Source organism: Rhipicephalus sanguineus, chromosome 3 (assembly GCF_013339695.2).
Source record: "Rhipicephalus sanguineus isolate Rsan-2018 chromosome 3, BIME_Rsan_1.4, whole genome shotgun sequence".
In the NCBI taxonomy this organism is placed as follows: domain Eukaryota; kingdom Metazoa; phylum Arthropoda; class Arachnida; order Ixodida; family Ixodidae; genus Rhipicephalus; species Rhipicephalus sanguineus.
Genome location: NC_051178.1, coordinates 142,556,773 through 142,583,101, shown reverse-complemented (window position 1 = coordinate 142,583,101; position 26,329 = coordinate 142,556,773). Strand labels below are relative to the sequence as shown.

The following is a 26,329-nucleotide window of genomic DNA, read 5'->3' as shown; positions in this document are numbered from 1 at the left end:
CGTTGCAGCTGCCTTTAAGGTTACTTGCAGTGTTTTGCGAAGTTACGGTTGTGCTGCAGAGGAAGAAAGTGTGGGTGGGGATGGGGGACCCCGTGCAGTGAATGAAATGCTGTTTTACTGACCCTGCTTCGTTAGGCAAGGTGCGAGTGCACTTAAAATAACTTTAAGTCTTTTTAGTTAAATCTTTTAAATGAAACTGTTTTTACCCTTACTGCTCTGTTTCTTTCCGAACAGGATACAAAACTTGCACCAAAAACTGGGCAAAATCGCATGCCATCAACTTTTGGAATAATGGATATTTAACATGTGAAATGGAGGTTGGTGTCAATACAAATGTCACTTTTTTCTTTTCATCTCAGACACATTACACACGACTCTTTCAACTGTAGTTTGTGAAAAATGCGTAGCACTGTGGGAAAACCAAGTATAATTGCCCTAGAGCTTCCAGTTTTACTAGTAGTGGGCTTTTAAAGAAATTGCTGTTGTGAAAGAAGTGTGGCACTCGTCAAGGAAAAGAAAAGAAGTCTTATTTCAGCTCAACAAATGGCCATAATGTGAAATTTACGTCAGCACATGTGTGCTGGCCCACTCTCCCTAATTTTGGGTCACGTTTATGAATTAGGGCTCTGCAGTTTCAGACGTGTTGTGTCAAGTTTTACAAAAAGTAAGTTTCACTTGTCATTCTCAAACATTCAATACGAAGTCTGATGGGGAAATGATGCCCTAAGGAACTTGCTTCGAGCATGTTTATTGAGGTCTATGACTGAAACAGGTGATATCGGCAACAGCATAGTCACTGCAATATGGACTAAAATATTTTGTTGCTTTTTCGTGATTATCAAATTAAGCTTTCGGGTAAATCACACTACTGAAATTGTGAGCAAGTCACTGCAAATAAACAGTACAATGAAGATGAACCAGAAGAACCAGGTGGTGTACAAGAGAACATACACAAACGTTGGCTCATATCCTCACATTTACTGAGGAAAACACTTACGATTGTACATAGAAACACACTTGCACATATCAGGCTTTTTGACGACGTGGGGCACATCTGGGTGCAAGAAACGTGTAATATCTTTTGTTCTTATTTATTTTCATTTTTAAGGAAATTCATTTTTTATTTACTGCTGCTTTGCTTTTGCTGAGATTCTCAACAAGATAGAATTGTGAATTATTTAATGTTCTGTAGCTTTAAATGGTATATGTAGTGCTGTGTTATACTAATATCATGACAGCGCTGTGCTTGTGTTTTCCTCTTGGTACGTGTCGTTCACGTAGTGCACCAAATCACCATCATAACCACACTGTTCTGACTAGCCTAGAATCAATACTTTATGAAACATACGTAAACTTAATTTTTATTTCGCTTGGATTCCTTGGACTTTTAATTGGCGTCAGGCAGTTGAACAATTCACCATCTCCGCTGTAACTTGCCGAATATCAGTAGCTTTATCGAATGATGTAGCCCAGGAAAACGTCAGTCTAGCTTCAGAATTCAAACAAATACAGTATGGTGGAAAACATAAAACCTTTTTTCAATGTTGGTAGAAGACAAATTGAATTGACCCCTCCGAGCACTTTTCCTGTAACAGTACGCTTGATGTGGCAGGAAGAACATAAAAAAGTGCGGGAAGTTTGCACTAAGTCGCTCAAAGCTTGGCACAGCGAAGCACGGGCCCATCGCCGCTTGTACTCCCCGTCTACCAACACATCCAGGTGCGAGATGCGCGGCTTCCTCCCCGGGAGTACGCACTTTCTTAGGACGCCCCATGGCTGTCTCGGTGTGATCGGGCGCAGTCAGGCTATGCACTGTAGAATGAAGGTTGCACGATGCCTCCGTCAGTGGGCACGGCTTAGCTAGAGTTACTGTATATGCTACCTTTAGGTAGCAGAGTTGCGCCACTGTTTTCTGGACACCGCTCGCTCTGCCTTCGGTGATTCCAGCAACGCTATTCGCCGAGTGCTGTCACATGGTCATAGGTGGCTCCTTTACGCTGCGGAGAAGCCAACACTTCGCAGGCGACGCCGACACCCCATAGATTACGGCCGCTCAAGCATGGTTGACATCGGTGCTGCTGTTGTTGTTATTCTCGCTGCGCTTCTTCGGTGCCGCTGGTTGAGAGACGCGTGATAGTAAGTGCATTCTTTGGTGAAGTGTATGAACAGGCCATGTGATAGACGCATCGACAGCTCTTTCGCTATGACGGGATACATGTTGTATCTACGTGAATTTAATGCAGCTTTCAAACCTCGAGCGAAAGGAATGTTGCACGCGACAGAGCTGTTTAACTGCCCTGTCGCTGCCCCAGGCCGTGATTGTAAGCATGCGCGCATAATACGGGTGTCGCACGGCCTTTTTCGATCACTATCAAACCCTATTCAGTTGAAAACTAGATTACAGCTGGCTTCCTTCCACAGTTTATATAAAGGAGCCAAACACGACAGAGAAATTCCGTCCCTGGTGGCTGCATTTTCGATGGAGGCGAAAATGTTTGAGGCCCGTGTACTTAAATTTAGGTGCATGTTAAAGAACCCCAGGTGGTTGAAATTTTCAGAGCCCTCCACTACGGTGTCTCTCATAATCATATCGTGGTTTTGGGATGTTAAACCCCAGATATTATGAAATTCCGTCCCTAACTGGCTCGATCGCGATCGAAAGTGCAAAAATAATTTCATATCTGCTAATGGGAAAAACAGCGCAAAAGGAGATAAGGCAAATGTGTCACCAACTAGCTCAACGAACGACTTCTGCTGTTTCATATCGCCGGTGTATGTGTTCGTCACACGATGCATTTTATTTCATGATTACATACTAGGAACGTAAGCGTATAATCAAGGCATGTAAGTGTTGAGCTTGTTAATTGAGTTCTGCTCTCAGCATAATAAAAAATAGAAAGCAAAAAATAAACCATCACTGTTACTCTGACGTGCGAGCACGGCTCCTACGCAAAACTTCAGAGCCCAAGATGGCGTACCTTGGCGCAACTCTGCTACTTAAAGGTAGCGTATACAGTAACTCTAGGCTTAGCTACTGCGCATGTGTGCCTTGGCCAGGTGGTGCGGTATCTGGTCGCTAGGTGATGGGATGCTTGCTTCCTCTTTCTTTCAATCTTATTTTCTCTCTCTCTTTCGTTGATCTCTCTATTTCTCTCTTTCTCATTCTTTCTGAGCTTTGCTATACTCTCTCCCCTTTTCCTTTCCCTCCTCCTCACCATCACATCTTTTCCTCATGCTTACTTCTCTTTCTCACCCCCTTGCTACACTACACTATACAAGGCTATGCTATGCTCTGCCAGCGTGCCTGGATAACCGAGTGGTTGATGCTCGCTTTCGGATTGAGGGTACGCGGGTTCGAACCCCGTCTCGGGAAGAATTTTTTTTTTTGCAAGAATATCCCTCTTCCTCTTTCTTCCTGTCTCTCTGTTTGTCTCCCTCTTTCTTTCTTGCTCTCACTCTCTCTGTACTCGTTCTCTCACCCATCAGTGCTATTACAGGCCATGCCGGAGCAGTGAGTAGCGGGACTTGCTCAAATTCTGTGGTACATACCCGTTCATGATGATAATAGGTTTTTACGGAGCAGGGACGTTTTTCTGCGAGCTGTAACAGCTTTACTGTTAGAAATAAAGCAGGGATCGCCTACTTGGTTGAAACACTTGCACGACCTACCCGCAACATGAATTTCAGAATTGACTTGCGGTAGTTATATTAAGTTTTGTGATAAACTCGCGTTTCATTGCATTTGAAAACAACCAAGAATTACGACCAGCCAATCTTTGCAGACCTTTCCTGCACAAAAAATTATCCTAGTTAGCATATATTTATTGAAGTTTGTAACATTGTCACTGGGGGGGGGGGGGGGGCAGCTCAGCTTTAGCACAAATTTTACCGAACAGAACTCTGTGGCTTTTTTCCATCTACAAGGAAATGAGTGCAGGGATAGTTTTGAAAGTTTGGAATTATCTCCCATTCACTTTTGTCTCGTTTCATGGTGAGTAATAGCATCAGAGACTCACTGCACTAGCTCACTGAATGGTGTTTCGGTGCTGAGCACGAGGTCGCTGGCTCGATTCCCGGCTACAACGTCTGCAGTTCTGTGAGGACGAATGTTCAGTTAATCGAAAGCCTTCCACTGTGGCTTCTGTCAAGGCCACAGTGCTGTTTTGGAACGTTAAGCCGCGTGGATTTAATGAGTTAGTCATTAAAGCATACTCACAAGCTTAATACAAGTAACAACATTCAAAATAGAAATATAAGTAACCTTCACATCTTAATTCTGGTTCACAGGCAACAATTTTCGCAGGAGGAACGAATCTGTAGTCATACCTTGACATCACGAATCTTTCTATATACAGTAGACTCTCATCAAACGGAACCTGAAAGGGCCAGGAAATTATGTTCCGTTTAACAGGAGTTCCGTTCACTGAGAGATGAACAGGCATGCAGAATTCAAGCACAAAACCATTCGTATCGGAGCCAGTTGTTTCATTTACGCAGCAGTTCTGTTTAAGATTCTGTTTATTAAGATTCTGCTGTAGTGAATTAAATGAAACATTCGGTTATATTTTTGCCAATATCACCATGTACTCTTATAACCAACAACAGATGCAAAGAAAGTATTTCTTGCTAGCAACGGCGATCACAGTGCTAGGTCCAAAGAGCACGATAGCGCGAGCGTGCCTTCAGTATGCTGTCTCCACTTTTAAGCTGACTGTACTGTTTGACTGTAGCCTTCATAAAAAATTATCTATGCAGTAAATGAGGAACACTTTAGCGCCGTGAACCATTTAAAATTTGATGGACAGAATGTAGCAGTATGGTACTACATGCAAATGCAGGAATGGATGCTGTGTTGAAATGTTAGTAATAAAGCCTTCATTAAAACCTTGAGACCAATGTACATCCTGCAATTCTTTTTCCTTCTGTTCTTTGTTTGGCGAGTGCCAGAGTTCTTCAGCAAATGCTGTTCGACTAAACTTTTGCCTGTGGCATGTAAGCAACTAGAGACTCTTAACCAAAGTTTTAAAATGACGATCACAAAGCACATGGACACAAAACTTGCCAGCAGGAATCTACTGTTTTTAAAGCATTCTGGGCTGTTTATATTGTATATAGTAGTCATGGACTTTCTATATTTTCTGAATTCTGTATGGCATTGTGTTAGTTTCATTGCTTTATTGCATATGGAGCAGCAGCAACAAGCAAAATAATTGTTCTACAACATATATCTCCAATCACTCCAACCACTTGAACCCAAATAAACATAGGGGATGTTAACACTCTTAATTGCAATGCAATATAATGAAAAAGAAAGCGAAATACAACTCTGTGTCGTAGTTTTCTAAATCTAGAAATGACTATTCCTGTGGGATTGATAACTTCTAACATACATGGCTCAGACAGTTTCTAGTGTACCCCACAACACATACAACAAAAAGGTAAATTCAGTGATACAGTCATTAACAGGCATTTTCCAGCCTTCATCTTCCAACTGCAACATTATACACATTTATTGAACGACGTGATATAAATCCTCGTACAAAAGGTCTTCCCTCTGTGAAAACTATTTACAGATAATTATAAATGTGAAGTACATATTAAAACTCTTGCACTTTGTTGTTCTGTTGCAGAAGCTTCTTTCACTAAATACTACACTTACAACATTGTCTGGCATTGTTAGAAGACACGAATTACTCTACCCCCCTGGTATGTCTTATCCAGCAACCAATGAAAACATATTGCAAGTTCACTTCGACGAGCCTTCAATAAACGTTTACCCATTGTTTAAACTTGGTTGAAACCTACATTGGGCCTGCAGTGCTATCTTGTGCATGGCTATGCCAACTTTTTCGTGCAAACTACAAGCTACTTATTTACTGAATATGTTTGTCCTGTACCACGTGATGTTACATGTTTACCAAAAATTAATTTTTACGTAAATTTTTAACTTATATTTATGTGTGCTTTTGATGCTTTGTGGCTTCGACCAGTCGTGTGTGTGGACAGATGGCTTCCGATACACGTCATTCTTCCTCTGATGTGGTTATCTTGAAAACGTTACCTCATTGATGTGGCTCCCTTTCACAGTCCTATAAAAAGACATGGCCACGGTACGATGTTGCCATACGTTAATCATTTCAACGAATACCTTAGCCATTATATATTTTTTGGCAGCTTGTCACGGTGCCGAAAGTTATGACCATCCTTTGCAAAAGTGTGCTGCCGTCAGTTCATTCCACAATGTCTCTTCTTTACCGTGTGTTGGGAATTCGTGATGTAGTTTCGTGCTAAAAATTAGGAGCCTCCCGCGACATCTTTTGCGGAGGATGCGATACTCGGGGGTTAAAGGACACCACCACAGAAATTTTTTTCTGAGAAAAACTTCTTGCATGTGCCTTGTATGAACAGTTGCTGAGTGTCACCTGTTGTCTTAGCACTGGGTTAACACTTCTGAAAATGACTACGAGTGTGAAACGAGACATGACCAAACAGCTCCACCAAGGTCATTGTAACTGTGGAAACAGGTGTATCACATATTTTCAGCACAGAAACTGATCTGTTGACTCTTAATTATTAGCAAATTTAGGCATTCTTTTCTAACCTGGTTATCCTACTTCACATAGAACTAATTTAGTACTGACTTCAGAACCACAAATACAAGTGGCATGGCTTGATGATTTCTGGCTGATTAGGTGTATGAAATGTCAAAATGAGATAGTCTATGCACAGTAATTCATACGTACCTCAAAGTTATGGTAATTCTTCAAAAAATGGAAATTTACGTACTACACAAGTCCAATGTTCAGACGAGGTGGGAAGGTGCTACTTGCATCCTTTGCTTCACATTCTTAGTTTTTATTTCCCACAACAAATAAAGTATGCTCGCGGACAACTTTTCTTGGCAGTAAAGGAAAGGCTACGGGGGCAGAGCTACTGCACATGTACTGCTCCGGGAAGTAGTTCAGTTCGTCGCGTGTTTAAAATTTAGTTTTGGTTTGTGAACCTTCCGTATCTCCTGTGACGGCCATTTGATTATTTGAGCGGCCATCACAGGCTCAGACGGCCATTTGTTAATGAAATTTGCACAAGCTCCTTCGGCAAATTGTCGGAAAAGCTGGAGGGTGACGAGCGCTTACCTGAAAACGAAGATGCCATTTTGATTGTGAGGTGCACGTAAAAGGTGCGACATTTCCACAGGCGCAGAAATGCAAAATGAAACTGCATAAAGTAAAACAAATATAAGTATCTCCTTGGTGCACGCTGACCCTCTTTTCAAACAGCGTCCCTTAGAAAATAAAGTAACATTGTTCTTTTTATTCTCATGCAGAAAACTCGGGCGCAATTGTGGGACTGTATTCTTCAGTGGTAGCACCCACGTAGTTCAGTTCTGTAGCCTTCCCTTCATTGCCAAAAAAAGTTTTCCGCGAGTATAAAATTTCATCAAGACACGTTTGCTGACATCATATTGCGTTGCTGTAAATTTATTAGAAAGAATCCCATATGCTAAATCAAGGACTACAAAACATAAAAATACATTAACTATTGCAGGGCATAGGTTATAAAATACTGCTGAATTTATCAAGCCTGAGCTGATACTTTTGCAAAATGTACAGATGGTAATTGAGGTGTTCATTTAGAAATTCGGGGATTGTAAAAGTAAGTAGCTATTATTGATGTCAGCTTAGAGGGGCCCTGCAACACTTCATCAGCACTGTCAGAAAATGCTGCCGATCTGTAGTCGAGGCTTCTGAGAACACGCGAGCCAAACATTGTAGCGTAGCACGCTGCCTGGAATTTACAATTAATTCTCAAAGTTGGCTAGAAATCGCTTCCTCTTCTCTCTACAAATGATGCCATATACCCAAATCACTGCACCATATACCCAATCTACGGCCGTTGGCTGATATCAGCACGGCACGCTGCATAGTTACCGTGGCCACCTCAGGATGCCGCCACGTGCTTGCGCGTGCGCGCGTGATCACATTGAAAGTGAGCCATGTGTTCAACGAAATAATGAAAAGAAAATTCTGAAGGTCAGGATGCACGCTGACGAAGGGACGCGTCTTCCTACCCCCTTGTCATCCCCCTCCCTGCGTAGCTTTCAGTGTGCTCGCTGGTACGAAAAAGAGAGAGAAAGCGCTTAAAGCGGTGCGGCGAATCCCTGTAACTCCGCTCGTACTTGACAGATTTTAAAGATTTTTGCTGAGATCGATTTGTGATGCAATAAGCACTTTCAGTGAAGCCGTTATACGATAACTTGGAAAAGTGTTGTAGGGACCTTTTAAAGGGACACTAAAGTGAAACATTATATCAGTTTAGACAGATAAGCTATTCTTTCAGAACCCTGTGGTCATTAATTTCACTGTCATACATTAATAAGAGAAAAATGAAGGTCAAAGTTTCATTTTTGAATTGCGCACCGAAAAACATCAGCACGTAAATGTCACTATGATGTCGCGAGTTTCAGTCTTTTTGTTTATTTTGGCCACATTGGTCCAATGAAATTTCCTGGAACTTCTCATCTTAGGAATTTGGGACCCTTAGAATACAATGAAGAAATTTTTACTGATAACCATTTATGTAAACACTAGCAGACATCAAAATCCATGGCATCATGGTGACCTGGTGTAGGAACTTCAAGGCGGTGCTGCCATGTGCATTTTTCTTTGTGTGCATTTTCTGGCTTACCAAGCATCTGGTATAGGTAACAATGGTGCTTTCAGTTTAGTTTACTTAGATTAGTTTAGTTTACTAATACAACAAAAATCATTTTTCTCTTTAGTGTCCCTTTAACCATTCGAGCATATACGGTATTATTCGAAATATATTTTGGTTTATTGCCTAACCACTCCAACAAGGCATTTATGCAACATTTTTTTATGATTACTTGTATGATGTTAAATTAAAGTAGTAACTGCACTTTTGCTGGTGAGCAGACCTACCATGGTAGCTCATTCGTAGTGGCATTAAGTGGTTTCTTTTTGCTGTCAATGAGCCAGTTTGTAATGAGACGAAAAAGAAGGAAAGATTGGTCTGTTATAATTAATGCACACTTCACCTTGGCCTTGGCTCCCTGTTTACATAGGCACCGTTTTTTCATGTGTGCTTAGAAATGTCGGGCAGGTTTGCCCGCCTTCTGGACTGACTTCCAAACAATCTTCCAGGGTCATGAGCTTGCCAGCTGTTTGTGCACTTTTAAGGATCGAGCACAATGTGAAAATTTCATTTTATAAGCGTTTGGTGTAGCCTGCAGTTACAGCCTTTCTGTGTGCAATTGCAATGAGTCACATGAACCGATTTTGAAAAATGCCTATGTTCATTCAACAGTCGCGCACGACTGCTAACTTAATCTGAGGCCACATTTCTTGGCAGTTTTTTTTCTTGCCAAGTTGTTTGCTTTGCTTCAGGCCTAGGGTGCTGATGTGTGATGGATTTCGACAGTTGTTAAAGTGTGATGTGCTTGGCAGAGGGGGTAATGTATTACCTCTGTTGATCTTTTTCCACTGTACTCACTTTCTGACAACCAGCTGATTATCTGTTCATTTCAATGTTAATGGTCTACTGTTCCTAAAATCTATCTTTGCACCAGCTTCTCAAGATGGTTTTATTAATTCTGCATGCAGGAATTTCAATTTGGTTGGTTTCAGCATTGAGGCATGCAATATCTTGCCCGCTCAACCTTATTTGCAGCTTGTTAATGTTTTGTTTGTGCAATTTACTGTAAAAAAAAATGTTGCAACCAGTAGACTGGTAGGACATAAGAGGCTCTCACATTGCCTCCCTTGCCTCTGTACTTTGACTTTCTGAATGCTTTAATAGTGCTAAGTTTACGTGTTGTTGTGTTTAGTTAGTGTGTTCATAACCTCATGTTGCCAACCTCACTGGTTTAGTTTGAGTCACTGGTTCTGTTTGTAGAAGCCGGCAACCTTCAGCATCTCTACAGTGAAGACCACTTGTAACTTGACTGCCTGGAGAGTAGCTATGATTGTTGTATGACATTTTTTTAGGACATAGGTTTCTTCCTTCCCATTGGAAATGTTTATGTTCAACTTAAAGAGAAGTGATAGGCACTAAATTGCTTCACCATTACTAAATTGCTTGACCATTGCAAGCAGTCACTATTGGTACTAATAATTAGAAAAAAGGAAAGGGCTGAAAGCACCTACAGCTTTCATTTCTTTTGCATACTAGCAGTGCTAAGGCAGATATTATTGTGTTATGTTCCAAGCATCACTATGCTATTGTTAAAGCAATTTGGATTTGTTTTCCTCCAGGAAAGTGAGGTTAAAGGGAAAAAAGTAAAGGGAGTGGGATGTAAGCATATACAAACAGATGCATCACTCATAAAAACAAAGGAAAGCAAAAAATTAAAAGTTATAGCATTTGCAATAACAAAACTGAAAATTGCTGTCGTTGCCGCATGAATGTCAAACTTTCCCTACCTACATCAAAATTTCTGCTCATTTGCTCATGCACACGAAGCATGTCTCTTCAGATCTGCTATGTCTTCCTCATGTTACACGCATTAACTGCAAGTTGCTTACCAACACTTCAAATGCTGTCGATATACTATGTGAAGTAGAATGTGCAGTGTGACTAGTAATGTGACTGAAAGTGTGAATGAATTTCTTCACATTATTTTTTCGGCATTTCTGTGGCAGCATAAGCATTGTTACTTCCTTGCAAGCAAACGTCTGTAGCTCTAGTTCACATCCTAGTTGTGCTGCTAACTGTGGTAACATAGTGCATAGTGCTTGATGTGTTGCAGCATAGGTAGCATAGTGCTTGATGTGCTGCACTGCTAAGCTCGAGGATGCTGATTCAGTTTCTGAACATGGCAGCAGCATTTCGATGGGGTGAAATGCAAAAGCAGCTGAATACTTTGATTCAGGTCCATGTTAAAAAACCCACGTAGGCGACATTAATCCGGAGTCTCCACTACATCTCACCTACCATATTACGGTTTAGCATGTAAAACCCCAGAATTAATTTTTTTTTCTTGTGCTACATACCGCCATGTGCTTACATTGTCTGCTGAAGGGCACTTTAAATGAGGGTGTGCGAACATTTTTTTTTATTTTAAGAAAACATAATTGCTAATTTCATGACTTGCTCCAAGTGCTTGGATATGCACAACTCGGGTACAACAACTTTAGGCAAAAGGAAACTTTACTGGGTTTATACTGAAGCACAGCCACATATATTACTAAGCCTATCTGGTATTCAGAGAGCCCGAATGCCTGTTGAAATCAGGGAGAACCTTTCATGCTTTTGCTTCCCAACCCCTGTACAGCACCGTAATTAACCATCACTGTCATGTACAGTGGTGGTTGTGAGTATCAAGACATTGCTCTTTGCCATATATTTTCTTGCTATATGAGAAAGTAGACTGCAATTTGCAGCATACATTTTTTCACCTGCCACAGTACCTAAGTCGCTATGGTAATGTGCCGTTAAGCATAGCATCACCAAAACAAATTATGAATTCACTCGTGCCATTTCACTAGAGGCAAGAATGCTGAAACAGGCATATACTGAGATTTAGCCAAGTACAGATTGAATGTCCCAGGTGGTCAAAATTAATGTGGCACACTTCACAATGGTATCTGCTAAAACACTGCAACCTTCTGGCATTAAACTGAGTAATTAGTCCTAATATTCGCAACTCTGTCTTCTTGCTGTCTAGATTATAAGTGGTCTGCACAGTATTTGTTATCAGGTCATCAAGGTCATTCTCTTCGGAGTGGCAGCCTTAATACAGCTTGCAATACACCATATGATATTGTGTTGCTGTTTCATGACTGCATGGAGTTGATCATGCCCACACTGTAGCATGAGCATACTTGCCAGCAGTCATCGGACTTGCCATTGTAAATGGACTAAAAGTCCTTTCTCCTGGCTTTGGTTTCTTCACCCAGCAATATCTTGTTGCAGAAGCATTGTGCAGGTTTAGTTACTCCGCTGCTCGTGCAAAACCGATTATGTTTGCGTTCCTGAAGTGCTGCTTTTATCATGGCTGCAAGCCATCATCAACATTGCAAGAATGTGTGCCATGTGTAATGGAAGAGTAGTGAGAGCTTTGGAGAAAGCAAAGCAAGTGTACATATTGCAATCTTTACATAATGACCTGGTGTTGCCTTGGTGACGGTACCTGCTGTGTGAGAGTTGTGCTGTGCGAATGAACATGCAAGATTTATTTGACAGGCAGGCTTCAGTGCCCTTATCGAAATCTTGTTACGGGACTGTGTTGCGGCACTGCTGCCGCTGCTGTGCATCTGGTACTTTAGAGCTCAGATGACTGAGGGTGCTTCCTTGCAATGGTTTCACGAGTTCCCAGGAATGGGGTCAAAGGCAACATGGCAACAAAGTATCTGCAGTAGAATCTAAGCAAGCATGTTCTTGTGATGAAGTCATTGCCATATCTTTGGTGTGCAAGGAGCACCGCAGCTGGACATGCCACACACACCTGTGACAGCTCCCATCAAGAGTCACATGGCCCCCATGTTGACAAGTGCTGCACAAGTAGACAGCGTGATTTTTTATCTCTCTGTTTGTTTTCTGCATCCAGAAAGAGCATCTGTGAACGCTGTGATGGTCGTGAAACTATGTCTTGTGGCATATGCGTGTTTTTGTCTGTGCAGATGCGTGCTTTTGTGTGTGTGCATATTATACATGTATGTGTAAGTGTGAATTCACAGTGGTAAAAAGGGGTGAATGCATGGTGTGAACCGGGTGGTTCTTTGTACATTACTCTTTTCCTGACCTTCCATCCATATTGAAGACATCTGGGGAGAGGGTTCGCGCTTTCATACAGCATTGATATTTCTGTTCTAAGAAATACACTTGCATAAACTATATGCATTATATATAGTGCTCTGCTGGTCGTGTAGAGGAGAAATAAAATCCAGTGATGAAAATTGCCTGCCTCCCTTCCCATTCTTTTTTATGTGCTGGGCAGCAAAGGAAAGCCAAAGGCACAGCCACACGAGATTTGCACTGATGTTGACATAACCACACCAATGAAGTTATAAACCTTTAGTGTACTACCTCCTTGGATCATACTTATCAGTGTCTTTGCTGCCGCAATAGCCACGTCATGGTCTCGGTCGTTGATTAAATCAATGCGGTTCCTATAAGCGATGATTTCTGGTGCAGCCAAGAGAAAGAGATACAGCTATAGTTTCTTTTGCCTCTTGGTCACATAAATGATGCAGCTGCTACAAACGGAATCAAACATTCTTCCAACGTGCATCACATAAGTGATGTAGCTGCTTCAAAGTGCAACAGCTGAACAAGCGCAAAGGCTGAGAAAGCCGAGATGGCTTGTCTCATTTCTTCCCGTACACTGCTGTCAGAGGTATCAATTTTCTCAAGGTTTTTCAGACGCGTTGAAGCGAAACGCACAGCGATGCATTTCCTCACCTCACCGGGGAGATTTTTGTTACATGAGCATTGTGACAGCGGTTGTTTGCAGTTAGTCGAATGAAAACTACTTGTTTGCTGTGTGCACGGGACAGCATGACTGTCACTTAACTAACTAGTAAGCGAATGTTTGCTACAGTACGCACGGCCTATTAAACTGTAAGAACCTTACTCGATACATTTCTCTAACCCATCGCCATTATTGCTTCGCTTTCCGGGCCAAAGTGCGACATTTTAAAGCGCAGCGCTTCATGCGTTTCGCATCGGCCTCGTCATCGGCGCAACCGAGCGAACGATTGGCACAGGGAAGGATGAGATAGAGCGTGGAATGTAGCGGAGAATGAAAGACTGCGACAGCCATGAGAGCGTGATGCGCAGAAAACAGTGGAAGCACGAGGAGGAGAGCATGGCGGATGGATGAGGGTGAAAGCTAAGTGCCGCATGTGACGTCCCCACGGCGGGATGGCGCCACAAGAGCGTGGGCCGTCACCCAGTCGCCGATGACGTCATTATTAAGGCGCAGTGAGCACTTCCGCCGACACGATGTACTAAAACAAAGCGCCGGCGTGCATAGGCGTGCGCAGGGTTCATCATCGGGGGAGGGGGGGGGGGAGGCGAAGGTTCATCGCAGCGCCCTCTCACCCTAGAAATTCAAAGTATGGGGCAGACTTTGGGCCCCTCCCCCCCCCCCCTCCGCCTCTTGTCAGGGGGGAGGGGGGGAGGACGCCCCTGCTATGCAGATACGACTTTGCTATTGCTTGGCTTCAATTTCGGAATTGGAGGGTGTGTCGGAAAGTGAAAAATCGACTTAATTTTCGAGTCTCTTTAATTAGTCACTAGCCGAACAATACGTTTTGACCATTCAATCGTAGGGCAAATGTAGGACCCTGAGAGCATGCAAAGCATTATCGTAGCCAGAAATTACTTTAAGGGGGGGGGGGGGGTTCAGCTATACTTTATGTATGTTCGTGCGTGCGTTTGTATGTGTGCATGTATACGCATGCAAAATTTAAAAATACCACCCCACCCGCTGGCTACACCAGCGGTAGTCAGCATTGCAGTGGCGTAAATCCAGAAAAATCACAAGGGGGGGACACACATCTTACCATGGGGGCCATTTTGTTTTGACAAATATAAGTTTGATGTTACTTACATAAAAATTAAAGTCATGATTTCAAGTGAACTGGAAAAACGAACATATATGTTCCCAGCTCGAGTAATTGCATTGTTATATGGAGTCCTCTCTGAAACTGGTAGAACGGCAGTTGCGATTTCAATAGTCTCGCACAGTTGTAGCAGAGGGGTATTGAGCACAGGTACACACTACGACATAAACAAGCATTAAAAAAGTTGAACGCGCTATACGTAACGGTCAAGCAATTCGAATATATGATGTTTAAAAGATCAATTTCAAGGGGTGTCCCCCCAAGCCTGAGCACCATCCCCCCCTCCCCCCTCCTCCATGATTTACGCCAGTGCAGCATTGCCTTGGTTTTGACGACGTTTCTGCGGCGGACCTCTCGCGTGAAGGTTACAGCGCGCGTGAAGACGGTCGACCATCCCGTGTCTGAACGCTAGGCGCGCAACTGCACAGACCCACCTCACGCCTTCCGAAAACATCTACTGTCTCCACAATGCGAAAGGAACGGCGTGGGTCCCGATGCATACACATCGATCTGCGCGGCGCAAGGACATAACAATAAACGATTCGCGTCCATTCAGAAGACTGTCCAACCGCAAACTACGCATTGCCGGTATTCTTTTTCACTTTCGCCCAGTGGTGAGGGCGCGCATACCATTAGCGTAGCCAGGGGGGGGGGGGGCACACCGCCCCCCCCCCCCCCAGAAATTTTTGTTTGCCGTGGCATGCAGAGCCCAATGCAATATCATGTTACTGAGATACTCTCCGTCCCGATACCCGGCATACACATCGACATCTGCGCGGCGCACCTAATGTATGACATAACAAATAAACGATTCGCGTCCTATTCAGAAGACTGTCCAACCGCAAACTACGCATTGCCGGTATTCTTTTTCACTTTCGCCCAGTGGTGAGGGCGCGCATACCATTAGCGTAGCCAGGGGGGGGGGGGGCACACCGCCCCCCCCCCCCCCAGAAATTTTTGTTTGCCGGCATGCAGAGAGCCCAATCAGCATCGAGGTCGATCATTTGACGACGACTTATCGACGTAACGGAAGAGAGGAAAATTAATATGACTAAAGTAATGTGGACTGGCAGAGAAAGCGCTTTGCAATAGGTGGCAGCTGGAAGTTGTAAAGGAGATTCACTTGCGAGCATTGAAATGTTGTAGTATACCACTAAAAGACCAATTCAATTGACCGTACTTACCTACGGAGCAGAAACCACTTACAAAGAGGGTATATGAGGACGACGCAAATGGAAAAGAAAAATAGTAACCTTAGAGACAGGAAGAGAGCAGAGTGGGTCAGGGAACAAACGGGGGTTAAGGTGGGACATTCCTATGGTATATACCGAGGGTACACGCAGCACTGCGACAGGGACTATGTGTACAGCACTACAGGGACTGCATGAGCAAACGGGGTCGGCAATGAGCCTTGCGAACAGCGTTGTGTGTTAATGCTTCGTGCGAACAACGAGGGCTTATCGTCAGAACCTGCTGTTCTATCGACTGTGCATGATTACATGGGCGGTTCCGTAACGTGGCTAGACAACGTGGCGAGATGACAGTGGGCAGAAGGATGTAAGCCGGGGACCGGATAACGATATCTCACTTATGAAAAGCGACAGAGATGTCATCTTTGTTCTCGGGTGTGTTTTGTCCTTGAGTAGTCGTAGTTCCTTTGGAAGGTATAGAACGGCGTCACTCAAGCGATGCCAGCGTTGCGTCATACTATTGATATACAGGGTGTCCCATGCAGACGTGTACCGAATCCGCCTACTTGGGAATGATTGCGTAAGGCGGGCGAGTACAAGGTGGCGTATTGTTCTCGCCGACCCTTTGTCGTGCTGTCTTGTTCCTCTTTCCATGCCGGTAGCCGTCGGCTAGTCCTGCAAGGTTTCAGTTAGAAAGTCGTCATATTGTGATCGATTCACGCGGTATCTTAACTGTACTGTACAACCGAGAAAAAAAAGTGAACAAAGGAAAAATTTGTTATTGTTTCCCCCTCTCAAATCCGGAGCACCTAACCATACCATTGCGCCGCGCTCAATCTCAAGCACTCAAAGATCCACATTACTACGTAGTAAAAGCGCTGCAAGAGTGCTATTTTTGGCAAATTTTATCGTGTCTTGGCTGGGCAGTGATTTTCTGAGGTGTGAATATGAGCTGAAGATTTTCAGGTGGTGAGCATGTGTAAAAACCCTTGTTTTGTCCCGGAATCGTTTAATCAGTAGTTCACTTGCGAGCAGGAGAGTTGAGATATTAAAGTCTAACTTAACCAACGGTCAGCATGCATGATGTATAGTACTGACAAGAAATGCGTCTAGCGAAAGTCTGAAGGCTCGTATTGAACTAACAAGGCTCCAAGGAACTTTGCATGCATTCGTGTGAGGCTTTCGAGGATAAATTATGAGTACGCTAGAGTAAGGCAAGACAAGGACACAGAAAGAAACCAGACGGGCGCCGCTCCTCCTTCTCTTTATTAATCTTTTTTTTTTTTTGTTCATTGTACCCATCGTGTCCTGTTCTACCGCACTCATAATGAATGACTACCGATTTTGCCGGTTATCAGATGTATATGGGAGGTTGGCCTCAGCTGACGCTGTTATTGGTGTGTGCGTCGATAAAGTTTATTTTACAGCGAAAGCTGTTATGAGATCGTTTCACCGGCCGTTTTTGGTGCCGTAGTTGTCCGCCGCCGCCGCCGCCGCCGCTGCCGCCGCCGCCGCCGCCGCCGGTGTCCGTAACCAGTATCGCTCGAAATAAGAAAAAAAGCTAAATAAGAAAAAAATTCCAGGATGGAACGAGGTTCGAACCTGGGCCCTCTGCGTGGGAGCCCAGTATTCAACCTCTGAGCCATGCCGGTGCTTGAAACTGCTTTGCAAAAAGGTCCTATACAGGCTTCATGTCGGGAAGGAACCACATTAGCATATGCAATATAGCGTGGTAGAAGAGTAAAATAAGCACCAAGCGTCGCACAACGCGAATTCTGTAACCAGGCGTCACACAATGCGAATTGCGCAACGAGTAGGTTGTTGAATGCTTCCGACCCATTACAAAGGACTCTGCCATAATTCTTCATCGTCATCAGGCACAGCATCAACAAAGGGCGCATAATGACTTACATGCGTATAGCAGGTACCAACGCTCTCCGTAGAATGACGAAAATGGCACAGTGCCTACTGCCCTACTTCTCAAAAATTACAATGATTTATAGCGTAGTGGGTTCCTCGCAAGTGCACTTCTGTTGGTTGCCAAGGAAGCCCATAAGGCTCCCATGATCCATTTCCTCAGGATCTCAAAAAAGTCAATTCTCTCTCTCTCTCGCTCTACGTTTCTCCGGTTAAAGTGTGTTATAAAGCGTGGTGGGACAGTTAAATAACGACCGGGCGTCACACAATATGCATTATGTAATTAGTGGGTCGTTTAAAGCTTCCAACCCATTACAAAGGGCGCAACCATAATTATTCATCGTCATCAACCGCCGCATCAACAAACTGCACATAATCGCTTACATATGGTACCTCGCTTCTCCGCAGAACAACGAATAATGTCGTGCTGGGTGCTTCCCAACTTCCCAAAAATTACGCTTTGTGGCGTAGTGGGTACGTTGCTAATGTACCTGTATTAGAAGCCACAGGAGAGTTTATAACGGGCTCTAGAAATGCCGCTCTTCCAGCTTTCGCTGTGACTGTGATGCGCTTTCCGCGCAGGCCTGGCGTTTTTTTTCTCTGCCTCACTAGAAGTGACAACGAACGTAAGCATAGGCGTGCGTAGGGCTCTCCAATGGGGGGGGGGGGGGGGCAAGTTTCACCCACCCCCCTCCCGTTGCTCGAATCCGAAACAGAACGAGCCCCGCAATGGATGCAGAAATGACAGTGAAGCAATGACGTGCTTTTGACAAAGGCCCGCCATTGGTTCCCGGCTTTCTGGAGGATGGGAAGCAAACAGATCTTTGATTCTTTGATTGCCACATCAGGGGCCCTTGGTCACCATAATCGTCGAAAAACGTGCATAGCCATAAGCCTGCACATTAAGAAATGACGTGAAAGGTCCGGCTGAGTAAAGGTACAGGGCGAACTGGAGCCCCCTTTTAGATGATCAGGGGGGGGAGGGTGTAAGAGCAATTCGAGATCAATTTAGACTAGCAGTAGTTTCGTTATTGTTCATTCTTTATAAAAGGGTTCGTTATACAAAGCGACCAGAGTTCCCCGTTTTGAACCTCATGTACGAACCGCAGTGTCGACACGTTAGTTCCACACAACAGATTACATTACCCACCACTAGTCGTGCTTTGGGTGTTTTAGTGCATCAAATACTTATAGCTTCTTTTAAAACTTCAGGTAATCTCCTTTTAGAATATTATACGTTGTTATTATAATTAATTTTAATCATCTAGACATATAGAGGGGGGAGGACTTTATTTTAATTGCGCACGGGGAAGCGTAGAGCTGGCCCCCGGCGGTACTTTCAGCATTTGCAATTCTTCTTGGTTAATCTAAAGTTTCCAAGTATTAAAAAAATGCGCGTACTGAGCGTCATCTGGTCAGTCACGGTGCAGCTACACTGTATGGTATCCCCACAAATGGCTTAGCAGCCGTAAAACCATCACAAGCTTCCATCTTCCCCTGACTGCGCCTACCTTCTTTTAGCAGCCGTAGTCATACAACCGAACACTATTTGTACTTGGCTATCAATTAACTCCTTTGTGCAGTGCATGTCTAAGCAACTATCATTGCGATGGCAACTTTATGGACACTCCTGGCGTATTTCTGCCGTCGCCGTGAGGCACTGCATAAAGTCCAGGTCGATAACATCGCCCCGCGCGTAGTATGTTCTATATGTGCGAGTGAAAGCGTGCGAGGCATGCCAATGATCGCGGCTCAAGCGGAGAGGAAACGCGCCGGCAGTCTCTGCCGTGCGAAAGGCGCATGGAGGGGATCCGGAGGGCTGGCTCCGGCAGCAATACTTCGACCGGCCGAACGTGGTCGCCTGCGGTCGCGCTCGCCCTATCTCTAAAGGGATCAGCCGGATTGTTCATGCCATTGTAGGACACGCCACGGTGGTCTAGTGGTTATGGTGCTCGAATGCTGACCCGCAGGTCGCGGGAACGAATCCCGGCCGCTGCGGCCGCGTTTTCTATGGAGGCGAAAAAGCTCGAGGCCCGCGTACTTAGATTTAGGTGCACGTTGAAGAACCCCAGGTGGTCAAAATTTCCGGAATTCCACTACGGTGTCTCTCATAATCATATCGCGGTCTTGGGACGTTAAACCCCATCAATTATTATCATACCATTGTACGTTTTCGTACCTTTGCACGTGGTCATCGCAAGTTTTGCGTTGAAGCCGTTGAAAGAACCAAGGCCGCTTCGCTTGCTGCAGCTGCCGCGTTTCCTAACGACAGCATTTTGTTGAGTTACGCCCGGTCGCATGCTAAAAGAGTGTGCTATATAACCTTCCAATTTGTTGCTAGCCTATCGCATTCGTTGCTTCGCCCGTGAGGCGAAACTGTAACTTTTTGTTCGGCCCGTCAGATTAACGAAACTTGATGCTTACCTTTCTTCAAGGGGAAGCAGGGGACTTCTCGAGGAGACGGCCCAACCCACATAGGCTTCTTGTATGTATGTATGTATGTATGTATGCATGTATGTATGTATGTATGTATGTATGTATGTATGTATGTATGTATGTATGTATGTATGTATGTATGTATGTATGTATGTATGTATGTATGTATGTATGTATGTATGTATGTATGTATGTATGTATGTATGTATGTATGTATGTATGAGAAAGGGGTTATGTATAGGGATTGTACGGCAGAACTGAAAAACTTGGAGGACGCTTGAGCTTCGCCTTCAAGAGTAGAACGCGATAGCGTAATCGAGCCCCGTGGCATCGCTTTCCCGAATGCTAGCCTGCAGCTTCGGTTCTCGGTGCATGCCTCAACCGTGCCGCAGGGAAACGAACATCTGTGCGCGTAACCTTGGCCGTTTCTAACTATCCTAGAATGCCTACTGCAAGTACACTTGCGCAATGCCCACTACGCCATAATTCCTTTTGCGAATCAGAGAAGGGCCCACCACGCGTCCGTAAGGCAACTTGCGAACCTACGCGGCTGCCCACTTTGTTGATGCTTTTGCAGCTGGTGTCGATTAAATATGTCTGAGCGCTTTGTAATGGGTGGGCCTTCAAACACCCACTCGTTGCGCAATTCACATGCTTTGACGCCTGGCGCGATTCTACGCTTCTGCCGTGCAGTATTACATGCGTTAAGGTGACTCCTCCCACTACATGACATTCATATAGTGTTTTTTTTTTTTTTCGAAGCAGTTTCGAGCAATAGCGTCGCTCTGTGACTGAACACTTGCTTGCCACGCAGACGGCCTGTGTTCTATTCTCACTCGTACCGAAGTTTTAAATGCGAAGCATTTCTTAGCGAACCTCTGGCACTTTGAGCGTTTCTATCTATCTATCTATCTATCTATCTATCTATCTATCTATCTATCTATCTAGCCGCCTACGTCTGGGTGCTCTCATGATGGCCTCCTTAACTTGGTGTTGACCAAAATTTGCACGGGAGGGTAAGAGGATTTGACGAATATGATGGCCGGGTCATGACATGAATAACGTTAAAATCTTGTCATGTACGTCGTCAAACCCTTTCCACTAGACACGTGTGGCACATACCCGTTTACCACGGGCCGTGGTGTACGGGTATGCGCCACAGGTGATTGACAGTTTATATCTACCCAGGAACGACGAGAACGGACATTGGTCACTTAAATGCTATACTCGCGGACAACTTTTCTTGGCATTGAAGCGAAGGCTACAGAGCCGCAATGCACGTATCCTACCGCTAATGAATGTAGTACCACAATTGCGTCCGTATTTTCTGCGTGAGATATATAAAATGCTCCTTCATTTTCTACATGTAGCTTTTTGTGACGGAACGCAGCGCACACAAGCGAGATATCTGCATTTCTTTTACTTTACAGGTTGCCACTTTGCATTTTTGCGTGCGTGAAAAAGTCGCGCCTTTTACCCATACTTTAGACGCTAAGCAGCGTTTGCGTCGAAGTGCAACGCTAGCCATCACACTCCACGGCGTTACGAGACGCGCGCCAAACCAGACTACTTCGCGTAGCAGTACATGTGCAGACGCTCCGCCCCCGTAGCTTTCCCTTCAGTGCCAAGAAAAGTTGTCGGCGAGTATAGAGCGTTAAAGGGCCCCTCACCAAGCCATGTAGCAAATTTTAGTTAGACGCTGGAGGTTTTTGTGTGCCGAATGAAGAGCAGTATGCCGCAAGAATTTTTTCAAATCGGTTCATTACGAGCTGAGAAAAACAATAATTTGTAGCGACGCGAAATCATGATGCGAGGAGGTGAGTTTCAAACCCTTGCCACTCGCCCCGTGTAGCCTTAGCAAGCCAAATCCCTTCCCTGCCCTCTTCACTTGACACATACGCATGAACACGTCATGCGCATGCATGGTCACGTGCGCATGACGTGCCCGAGCCAGCCCGAGCACGCGAGCGGCGTTGCACGGCCGCTACCTTTGTTTTTATGTAGCGGCCGTGGGCGTTTTGTCGGCGTTCTCTGTGGTGTACTGCCTGTTTCTGCGGGACGAGCATAAAAGTTGAGACATTTGTACGGGCACGAGAGTGGCGGTATCATGAGCCAGTGCCGCATTAACGTTTACTTGGACGCGGTAGAATAAATGAGCATATTGAGTGCTCGAACGCGCGAGAACATTACTTTAGTTTCCAGGGCTGGCGTCTGCTCGATGCGCTAACCGCGGGGGCACGAACGCATGGGAAAGGGAGGCACATTAGCCCCGCATCTCGCTGCAATTCACGAAAAAAAATGAAAAATACGTACAAATTTTCTTTGTGTGTCTCATTATTTTCTCAAGTTTTATTAATCTGTTCAAGCAACAAATTACAGAAACTACACATGTCGTATCAAATAATTATCGCAGTGTCACGTGCTACTGTTGGCGACGTCAGAGCACAGTCGTCTACGTAGAGGAGCGACGTCAGAGCGCTACCATCTACGTAGGGCCATTTTCTCATGTACGTCATCCCCTCATTCTCTAAAGCGTGCGCCCGCGAGAGGAAGGGCAAGCAGCGTTCACCTTGAAATTTGACCCATTTCCGCGGCGCGTAGCGTTGCAAATTTTGGCAGACGTGATCGGGAACGCTCAGTGTATTCATTGCGCTCGTTAGCTCAAAATTGTCAAACCTGGTGAGGGGCCCTTTAAGGAAAAACAACATCGGCAGCGTTGACTCAACGAATGGAATGAATGAAAATTAGGATCCCAGCAGGAATCGAACCCGAGAATTCTGCGTGGCAATCAGGTATTCTACCACTGAGCCACACCAGGACTATAAACTGGTTTGGAAAAACAGCCTACGCAGGCGTAATATCGGTGCATCGTCCATTGTGGTTGTGGTGCTGGCTATCTAATTTTACAAGAAAGCAATAAAACCTACATGATACTCCTACGATCCTCCTCCTTCGAGAAGTTTATAACGGGCTCTAGAAATGCCGCTCTTCCAGCTTTCGCTGTGACTGTGCTGCGCTTTCCGCGCAGGCCTGGCGTTTTTTTTATTAGTTATTTTAATTGCATCTTTCTCGATTTTTCGTTCACGGACAACGACGCCGACACCGGAATTTCTGTGAAACGAGCTCTTTAACGCTATCACGTTAAAATAGCAGAGCGATTGCGAAGGTCGCGTATTTTGTGCTCGCTATCCCGACCTTCATGCGGTCTTGTACCAGCGGTGACTGGACGATTGAAAAGTACGAGGTGCGTTGTTCATTGTTTAACCTGTCCTTGCGTGTCTTCAAGGTTCAGTGTAAGTAGGATCATTCCACGCCAACTGTCCCAGCCGAGCGCTCGACAAAAATCAATTTCTCTAAAAAAATCTGAGAAAATTACACACATAAGGACATTAGTTGTGCAGTATTTTCCCAAAATATTTTGAGCGCCAAAAATTTTTCGGGCACGTGAGCGCCATTTGAACTTCTCGAAGTGGGGGAAAACCAGGCACGATAGAAAAATTCGCTATAAATGGACCGTTTCATGCATTTATTCCAAACTTGCTTTTTTGTGTTTTTAGAGCATCGCGCTTTTATTATAGGACAGTTGCTTAGAGTAGCTTTATATTTTTCACTCCTTAGCGCGTAGGTAAAATTGAGTAAATTGCTGCATTTTGGGAATTTCTTTAGAAAGACGATTGTAGACCAAATACATGAAATATTTTTATAGAACTCTCCATAAAACGTGCTATCTCCTAAAGTTTTTGTTTTGCCTGTGTGCGGCGCACAGGCTCTAAAATAAAATCCTGAACTTCGAAAAAACGCTACATTGGCCTATGTTCAGACGTCTGTAGCACCCTAAGGTGGTCCAAAAAAAAAAAAAATAAGCAGAAAAACGCATACGATTGAGAGTCATAACAACTTCGTCCACAGAAAGTTTAATCGAAGTAGTTTTTGTTTTAGTCGAGAAAAATTTTTTTTGAAGTTTAGTCCCACCATTGCATTACTTTGCTATGGGGGCAATACAAACCGACTGAATTTACTGCATCAAAAAAAAAAAGATTTAGTGTATTGGTAGCACATGGCTTTCAGCTCCTTTTGTTAGTACTTTATATTGTTTATTACATATCAAGGTGATGATAAACAGAGGCAAAAATATAACAATACCATTGTCTTAGAGGCCGAAATTCCCCCAATAATCGCATTACTTATTGCATTGTTTACGCACACCGGAGTTGGCAGTGGCGGCGCCGGACAAGTGCGCCACAAAAATTGTCTGTTGTGATCTCATAACAGCTGTAAAACAGTGCATGTTACCAGACAGACAAATTCTACTTTAACCAAAATCTGCAGCCTGCAACCACCCAAATAAGGACGTGAAAAATAGCTTGGCATATCCCGTCCGTGGTGTCGCGGACGACGGACGGAATACGTGAATACGCGGCGCGTCGTCACATCGTGCGCCGTTCCTTGCGGAATACATAGATGAACTCCGTTTGGATCCGCTATAAATGGCCACGTACACGCCTCCTTTCTCCGATTTACATGGACTTTGAGACTTTACTTATTTTGACGCTAACTGATTCTCAGAGCCGCATGCAATACCCAACGCGGTTCATTATTGGGAATTTTGGCCTCTAAGCCAATGGTATTGTTATATTTTTGCCTCTGTTTATTATCACCTTGATATGTAATAAACAATATGAAGTACTAACAAAAGGAGCTGAAAACCATCTGCTACCAATACACTAAATCTTTTTTTTATGCAGTAAATTCAGTCGGTTTGTATTACCCCCATAGCAGAGTAGTGCAATGGTGGGACTAAACTTCAAAAAATATTTCCTTGACTAAAACAAAAACTACTTCGATTAAACTTTCTGTGGACGAAGTTGTTATGACTCTCAATTGTATGCGCTTTTCTGCTTATTTTTTCTTGGACCACCTTAGGGTCTTACAGACGTCTGAACATAGGCCAATGTAGCGTTTTTTCCAAGTTCAGGATTTTATTTTAGAGCCTGTGCGCCGCACACAGGCAAAACTTTAGGAAATAGCATATTTTATGGAGAGTTCTATAAAAATATTTCATGTATTTGGTCTACAATCGTCTTTTTTAAAAAGTGCCCGAAAATGTAGCAATTTACTCAATGTTACCTACGCGCTAAGGAGTGAGAAATATAAAGCTACTCTAAGCAACTGTTCTATAATAAAAGCGCGATGCTCTAAAAACACAAAAAAGCAAGTTTCGAATGAATGCATGAAACGGTTAATTTATAGCGAATTTTTCTTACGTGCCTGGCTTTCCCCCCACTTCGAGAATTTCAAATGGCGCTCACGTGCCCGAAAAATTTTTGCCGCTGTAAATATTTTGGGAAAATACTGTAGAACTAATGCCCTTATGTGCGTAATTTTCTCAGATTTTTTTTTAGAGAAATTGATTTTTGTCGAGCGCTGCAACTGGGACAGTTGGCGTGGAATGACCCAGTAAATAAAGGAAATAGTGAATATTTAATGCCTCGTATAGTGACACCTTCAATACGATCTTACAGCTTTTGCTCACAGCAAAAGCCAATGAAAGACATGTCATCCTAACCTCTCGGTGTGTACCGCAGCTATTAGCGCCATATACGAAATCACTGCAGTCTTTTCTTAGCGGGAGATGATACTAGAGAGAAAAACTGTTTTTCTCCCAAAATTCGATCCTGGATAGTGAAAGCTACAGTGCCGTTGGTCGTGCTCTCATCGTCGGCGTCAAGTCAATTGTTTTGGGTGACACTAAGCACGATCATTAAAGTGACCTATACAATTTTCCTGCACTTCTTTCTATCAGTCTATATACTCAGCGTAAGCGACGCCGTTATGTTAATATCGCCTGCAGGGAAATAATGGTTCCTATTAGCTCATTATCTTTACGGGTGTTGCTCATTATCATTACGGGTGTTGTTTGGCCTTGCCGTAGGTTGGCAAGCGCAGCAAATTTATTCTTGACGGCGTGTGGAGGCAGGGCGTTAAAATAGCTTGTTTTCCTTAAAACGGGCGTGTCCAATACATACACCAGGTGAACGAGGTCCCCGTACATGCTGTCCTTGCCCTAACAAAATGTCTCGCGCGTGCTGTCCTAATTATTATACTCGACTGACAACACGCGTCAGTCACTCATGGATAGCGTGGTAACAGAATCCAATAGCACGCGCTCTCTCAGCGTCGGTGACCTTTGCTTAATGG

General features: G+C 44.1%; 2 protein-coding genes across 2 annotated transcripts in view; one reads left to right on the top strand and one right to left on the bottom strand.

Moving 5' to 3' along the window:
- Positions 1-6,774, top strand: part of LOC119387323 (HIRA-interacting protein 3) — a 75,412-nt gene extending 68,638 nt beyond the window's left edge. Inside the window, exon 13 of the mRNA XM_037654674.2 lies at positions 6,525-6,774. The gene's annotated coding sequence lies outside the window, so the exon portion shown is untranslated. The remainder of the gene's footprint in view (positions 1-6,524) is intronic.
- LOC119387336 (ceramide transfer protein) overlaps positions 1-26,329 on the bottom strand; it is a 608,660-nt gene that overhangs the window by 577,151 nt on the left and 5,180 nt on the right. The window lies entirely within an intron of this gene.